At 41.3% G+C, this 7,678-nt stretch overlaps 1 pseudogene; it reads left to right on the top strand.

Moving 5' to 3' along the window:
- The first annotated feature begins 310 nt into the window (after positions 1–310).
- LOC142454187 (mitochondrial import inner membrane translocase subunit Tim17-A pseudogene) lies at positions 311–754 on the top strand (annotated as a pseudogene).
- The last annotated feature ends 6,924 nt before the right edge of the window (positions 755–7,678 follow it).

Below are 7,678 nucleotides of genomic sequence, written 5' to 3'. Positions count from 1 at the left end.
ATATCGGATTTATGGACTTGATCTGGATGGGGCTGGGATGTTTTCTCAATATTCAACTGCTCTTGTATATAAAACTCTTTCTAATACACATGAGTCTCCCTGAATTTGTTTCTCTCATTTACCCAGACTAAGACAAACCCTTTTGACATTTTTTCCAGTAGACTGCTTTTTGGTTATTAATACCCAAACTTAATAGTCTATGCATCTCTCTCAATACATTTTAAAAATAATACTTATACAGTGGAGAAATACATACAGTTTCCAAAGATTCAATAGAACATTAAACAAACAAACAAAACCCCAATTCAAGATGGAGGGGTACTCGGGGAAACCTCGCCCTTGGCGAATTGTGGAGGACTGCAGTGGACCCTTTGCAGGGGGCACCGCAGGTGGTCTCTCTTCCAAGCAATCGAAGGTCTTCAGAATTCTCCAATGGGATTCAACCATATACTGCCAGGGCGCCACAGTTGGGAGGCAGCTTTTCAGTTTGAGGTGGTCTGTTTTCCATGATTGACTGCAGGATGGTTCAAGCCAGAAGGGAGGAAGATCCCTGGGGCTCCAGCACAATTGATGGAGTCATCTTGGCAGCAAGAAATGGACCGGTGGTCGTGGCTGAGTCAGCTGCAGTGGGAGACATTCTCCTACTTTAATTGAAGAAACTGGTGTCTTTTTGTCCACATTTGCCTCCTTGCGGTTTCCCAGTGATCCTTGGTTTGCTGAAGATCTCTCCCAGGTAGCTTCAAGCCAGTTATGACCCTCACTTTTTGTAGACTATGAACAATACCACAGGACTGCTGCCCTGAGCAGGATGAGCTATAGGTCAAGAAGGATTTGGGAAGGCCAAGTCACAGTGCGTTTTTCAAACAAGAGGGGGGGGACAATGATGGCACAATAGGCTGTGAGAAGACATTGAGCACCTCCCCACTCCCGTGCCCCTCTTTAAAGGAAGGGGAGGATGTATTAAAAGATAAAATGCATTTATTTATTCACACTTGGATTTTGTGATCCAAATAAAGGCCCAACCAGCATAAGGAGGAAACTATCTAAGTGTGTGGAAGATGAAGGACCACAGGAGAGACTCCACTGAAACATGCCCATCCTTTCTCTAGGGACTTCTCTGCCTGGTTTTCTGTGTGCTGTTATTCAAACGATAATAATAATAATAATAATAACAATAATAATTCCTGGATCTTGCTCTCTCTCCTTTTTAAAATTTTTTTTAAGTTTTTTTGAAAAGTACAGTGTTTAATGTTTGTCAGGTTGAATTTCTTGGGAGATCCCCATCACACCAAGAAGCCAAATGACTTCCAGCATTTCCCATCTTTGTGTTTTCTTCATTTCCACCTCGGTCCAAATCCTCCTCTTTGTCAGGAGTCCTCACCATGTGGTCACTGTTGGATGGGCTCCCGGCACTGAGATCAGAGTCTTCAGTTGGCACTTCAGCCACACCATCTTGGCCAGAGGTCGCTTTTCTCAGGACTCCAGCACACAGTTCTGTATCCTGTGGTCCAACCACGGGTTTTGGATGGAAGGTGAATATGATGCAGCACTGATACAACCTTGGGCATCTCTCCAACCTGGTGAATATGGAATCCACGGAGTCCTTCCGCCAACCTGGTGATTTGGCTGAGACTCCCCACGTGCTTGCTTCCCTTCTGCTCCAAGTAGATGGTACCCTGCACAGAGTCATCACCCTTCAGCACACTGAAGGCTTGGTCACTATGACTTGCTGGACAAACCCAGGTCAGGGTTCTGAGGGAGTGATGCAGTCAGGGACTCTGGGGCAAAACCGAACGCATCCTTTCTTTAAGATAAGTTGTCAAGTTCTACTTTTCATCCACGAATGCTTCAAATAACGCAAAGTGCATTTCAAACGGCGTGTTGTATAGTTAGTACCTCATCCACTTGAAGTGAATTGTGTGTGGGAAGAATTACAGCAAGGCTCATCCCACAGGAAAATGCTCTAGGGACACAGGATGGGGTACAGTGTCTAAACTTCGATAGTAAAATAGACTCTGTCTTGGTTTTTAGGATCTTGACTACAAAGCTCTCTTACCATTAAAGAATCTATGTCTTGATTCCCAATCGCCTAGAAATTATTTATGCGTGCTATTTATGCGAGAAGAATTGCTAAGAGGCTACTCCTGGTCTTGGGGAGGGTTGGTATTTATTGTGTGCTTGAAAATAAAATAATGTTGTTTTTAATGAAAATAAAACCAAGCATTCAGATAAAGGCTGTGTGACATCCCAAAAACAGTTGGCAGAAAATCAGAATCACATCCATATTTTGAAAAACGTCCTCAGGGTCCACAAGGAGCTATCTGCAATGTGTTACTGACTTTGAAGTAACATTTTTTTGACAATCACAGCAATTGTTAATGGATTGGAATATAATATTTTAAACATGCATTTCCTGTCCTAATAACTGTCACATGTTGCTATATAGGTTCTTTAATGAGATGTTTTTATGTTTGGGAAATTGGTTGAAGTTTTGGATTTAACATGTAACAGATTGCAAGTTTGCTTAAAATGATGGCAAATAGATTTCCCAGGCATTGTTCCCAAAAGGAACAGTCAATTTTCATGAAGAGATTATTGACATTAAATATAAAATGTCTGAGTTTTTCAGAATAAATTCTGGAACATAGTGAACATCAAAATAAATTCTGGGACATCTCTTCAAAGTCGGTTGGCCTCATTCTCTGCAACTTCTGGAATTCTGATTAAACCGGTTAACTTTTCTCATTCTCAATCCTTGGTTATGGATTTTCTTTCCTGTCCTCCCCCCCCAATCATTTTGTCTGTTTAGTCTACATTCTGTATAATTTCATCTAACTTATCTCTCAATTTATTAAGTCTTTCTTTTTGTATGTGAATGTGAATAAAAGAAATGGACCAATCATGATATATGGAGGAAATATAGAAGTTGTTAAAGATTTAGTTAGTCTCTGTCCTGTAGAACTGATATGTCAGAACTGATCAATGACAATGAGTTATATGTGCAAAAGTTGAATGATGAAAAAGAAAGACAGGAGGATTGTTGTGTTTGGACTGTGGTATTGGCAAAGAATATTGAATGTTCTGTGGACTGCCAAGAACAAAAGCAAACCACTCTTAGAATTCTGTGGCAAGGTCAATAGTTCAAAGTCACCACCCACTCCATGGGAGAAAGATGAGGCTTTCTACTCCCATAAAGGGCCACAGTCTCATAGACCCACAGGGGCAATTCTACTGTGTCCTCTAGGGTTACTATGAGTCAGGATCAACTTGATGGCAGGGAGTTTGGTGGATCAACATTCACGGAGACGACAGTCAAGAATTCAAATGATATACAAGGAAAATCTGCTCCCGAAAATCACTTTAGAGTTTTATAAAGTAAAGGTGTTGCTTTGAAATCTAAGGTGCATTTTATTCAAGCCATGCTTTTTAATTTGTTTCCTATGCATACATTGGGCTTCTAATTGCGAGGTCAGCAGTTCAAACCCACCAGCTGCTCCATGGGAGAAAGATGAGGTTTTCTGCTTCAGTAAAGATGTACAGCCTTGAAAATCCACAGAGGCAGTTCTTCTCTGTCTTATAGGATTGCCATGTGTCAGAATCGATCAGTGCAAAAGTTGAATGATGAAAGAGGAAGACCGAAGAATTGCTGTGTTTGGACTGTGGTGTTGGTAAAGAACATTGAATATACTGTGGACCGCCAAGAACAAAAGCAAACCACTCGTAGAAAATTTACAGCTCCAATGTTTCTTCGAAACAAGGACGGATGATCAGATTTGAGCTGGCTTACTTTGGACATTTACTCAGGAGATCACAAGATCATGTGAAGAAAACCCTCACTGAGATGAACTGACATCATAGTCAAGACAATGGACTAAAACAAAGTGATGCTCAGTAAGATGGTGCAGAATCGGGCACTATCTCGTTGTACTACCTATCGCAGAATCACGAGTAAGAGCTGACTTGACTGCCGCCAACAACAGCATCACTGTTAAATCTCCGGAAGGAAACATTTCAAACTTCAAGTACTTGGGACACGTTGTCGGGAGACACCAGTCCCTGTAAACGAGCCCTGTGCTCGGTCAAGCAAGGAAGCAGCAGAACAGGAGGGAGCCCGTCGGCCAGCTGGCTTGGCACAGGGCCGCGGCCCAGGACTCGAGCCTAAGAACAACTGTGAGGACGGTGCAGAGGTAGCCATGGCTGCGTTCTGTCCCACACAGGGATGCTGCGAAGCAGAACCAACTGGACAGCATCAAGCACCAGCAACATGTTGCTTTTTACAGTTCGTTACTTCAATAAGCATCTTGAAATTTGCTTTTTTAATTACTTAGTATTAAGGATACTAAGTTCAGCCAATTTATTCTTTGTGATTGATACTTCAATCCCTGAAACGTACACTGGTATGTTTCTTTGGACTCTGCTTCGTCTCGCTCTTGGCATCTTTCTCCAGGCGAGTCTCCTGAGCTATGTCTGCATGCTAGTCATTGGAGAGAACAACCTAAGATAAAGTACCTTCCTCCAAAGAGAATATACTTACCACTCTGGGACTGCTCAATTCATGTTGACGAGCCCTACATTCATGTCCCTTGTGAGATGATCTCAGGTTTCCAGGGCATGTGAGCATCTTTCACTTCTGGTTTACATTGCTTATAGCTGCAGTTCTCAACCCGTGGGTCATGACCCCTTTGGGAGTCAAACGGCCCTGTCACAGGGGTCGCCTAATACTTCCTAAATATCAGATATTTACAATATGATTCATAACTGTGGTAAAATTACAGTAATGAAGTAGCAATGAAAATAATTCTATGGTTCGGGGTCCCTACAACTTGAGGAACTGTGTTAAAGGGTCGCGGCATTAGGAAGGCTGAGAACCACTGTCGTAGAGTAAGGCTGGGGTCCAGCGTTTTTAGAGGAAGTTGGCTATTAGACTCCCACTTTAAGCAGGCATGGCATTTCATTTCTCTCCTTCCTAAAGAGACTTTCAAAATGAAGCTCATACAGGCGAAGACCACAAAAGCCCTCAGTACTAAAGTCGCTTCCAGGTTTCCTTACCTCTCTGAGTACCTGTTCTCCTTTCTCTTTCTGGAAAGAGATTCTCTGACTGCATTAACAGCTTTTCATAATTTTTAAAAGGTGAATTGTTTTGGCGATTTATTTGGTCTCTTCAGTTCTTTTCAGAAGAGGGTTTCTCCAAATAAATGGCTTGCTAGTACTGGATATTAGAAGCAGTCTTATTTTAAGCCTCAAAATATTTGAAAGCAATTGGAAAAGTAAAGATAATATTTCATAATTTCCAAGGGGCTGTTAAAAGGGAATTGAGATGGAAACAATAATAGATGGAAATCAATACCCTGACTACTGAGTGTCATGGAAATTTAGCTGAAAAGCAAAGGCAGACATGGAAAAAGCTGTGGAGGCTTGGTTCTAGTTTTTTGTGTGTCATTTTCCCCAGTGGAACTGAGATGTGTGGATACTGTGTCAGAATACTAGGCTAAGAGAGACTAGGCTTCAAGTAGCCTTTAAGTTCTGCTCCCTGCCTGCGCTTCCTTTTCCTTCTCTCGCATCTTGGAAACTTGAGACAGCTAACCTAAAGAGGCATTGCCATCAAAGACTGATTTTTCTTCCAAAAATGTTTGCATTGTTGCTACAAAAACATCCTGACCCGAATCATCAATTTTACATTAAAAGTGGGGGGAAACTGATGCAACTGGTTGACCTTTTTCGGAAAAGGAAAACAATTTCTGAGTCTTTTGGTTCTGTGTCTGCAGGGGGAGTCAGTTTGTTGAGAACATTTAGGCAAGACAGTCATGCATTTCACCATTTGGCTGAATGTAAACATGATAGGAGCTTCTAAGTAAGAGCCCACTTTCTTAGCAATTTTTAGGTCTTTAAGGGTGATGTGTCCAATCTAGAATGCCATGGTACAAATTAGAGAAGGAATAAAGATAAATATGTTGAGAAATAAACGTCAACCTGCTGTTATCACTTTGTTATGTAGAACAACAACATAGAGTGTTCTGGTTCATCCCCTGTCCACAAGAAGCATGTTAAAATGCTATAAACAATGTAAATGGAAAAGTCAAGGACCTACATATACTTGTGGACCTGTATGCTCCAGATTTTTTATTTTCTACCCAAACACTCAATGTTCCTACCAGGACTTGGTTTGCCCTTTCCCAAGCATGGGGGCAATAAGGATCATTTTGCACTTGTTGGGGCTTTATGCTTTCGTGCTTCCTTGGTTTTTCTTTTGAGCTATGAGTGTGTATGTAGCATCTTCTATCAGCCCATGTATGCTTCATGCTTCCAGAATCATCATAATTTCAGCTGATGTTAGGTGTCATCCAGTCAATTTGGACTCATTGCCACACCCTGTGGCAGAGTAGCCCTGCCCCTCAGATGGCGTAAAAAATTAACATGCTCAGGAAAAAATTAACATGTTCAGTTACTAACCAAAAGGTTGGAAGTTCCACCCACAAACACTTTGGAGGAAAGGCCTAGTGATCTAGCTCAAAACAGCCAGTCATTGGAAACATTATGAAGCCTCGTTCAATTCTGACACATGGATTGCCACGAGAATCAGACTGAGCATGTTGGCAAACGGTTTTGTATCAATCTCTCTATCTCTCTGTCACTATATCTATCTGCCATCTACCAACCTACTAACCTGCGTACATATCACCTTTTCTCCCTATCTTCATTCCACATGTTTTAGCCAAACCCACCACTCAGCATTGCTCAGATTAAGGACTCTGTAGACAGACATGTTATCTTGACTTTTTTAGATCTTGAGTTTAAGGAGCACTCCTCTAAAGTGTAACACAAAGGCATCTCCTAATGATTAACTTGTTGAGTGCAGTTCCTAACCCCCAAACACCCCACTACCATCAAGCTAATTACAACTCATAGTGATCCTTTATAGTGTGATTCAGGCTTTGTAAATCCTTATGGGAACAGACAGCCTCATCTTTCACCTGCAGAGTGGTTGATGGATTTGAACCGCCTACCTTGCAGTTAGCAGTTCAATGCTTAATCAACAGCACTTATAATAACATCTGGTACCATTTAAAAAATGCCTTCTATGTGCCCATCATTATTCTAAGTGAATTATATTCAGCATCTCTAATACTTGTGACAGTCCTGGAAAATAGATATTATGATGATTCCTACATTACAGATGAAAAATAAACATTAAAAATGAGGTTTAGTGAAGCTATGAGGCAATCAGAGTAACTTATTCCTAATAACTTGTTCTGGCTTACAAATAAGCTGGACTTCAAATATTTGTCTGCATGTCATCAATGCAGAAGACAGAGGATCATGAGGGGAAGCTAAAAGAAAAACAAAAATGACCAAAAATGAGCTGTGCTCATGCTTTCCCATAAATCATCTCTCTGTGTTTCTGGACAGATTTTTTTGGCTTTCCATAAATCACAGACATATAATTATACGGGCTCTGTTTGATACTCATTGCTTTGAGGACGCTTCTCTGTGGAAGTCTCTTACACGTGTGCTTCGGCTCAAGATGGCAAGGTCATGGGACTTGTAGGATCCTTTCTTGCAAAAAGAGAATGCTTCCTCACCTTATTGAAATGACAGAAGGGTCACAAGGTAGAAACGAGCCAGTCAGGGTGCAGTATAGCACCGATGAAACATACAACTTTCCTCTATTCCTTTAATG

Source organism: Tenrec ecaudatus, chromosome 8 (assembly GCF_050624435.1).
Source record: "Tenrec ecaudatus isolate mTenEca1 chromosome 8, mTenEca1.hap1, whole genome shotgun sequence".
NCBI classification, from domain to species: domain Eukaryota; kingdom Metazoa; phylum Chordata; class Mammalia; order Afrosoricida; family Tenrecidae; genus Tenrec; species Tenrec ecaudatus.
This window is presented reverse-complemented; position numbering and strand designations above follow the sequence as displayed.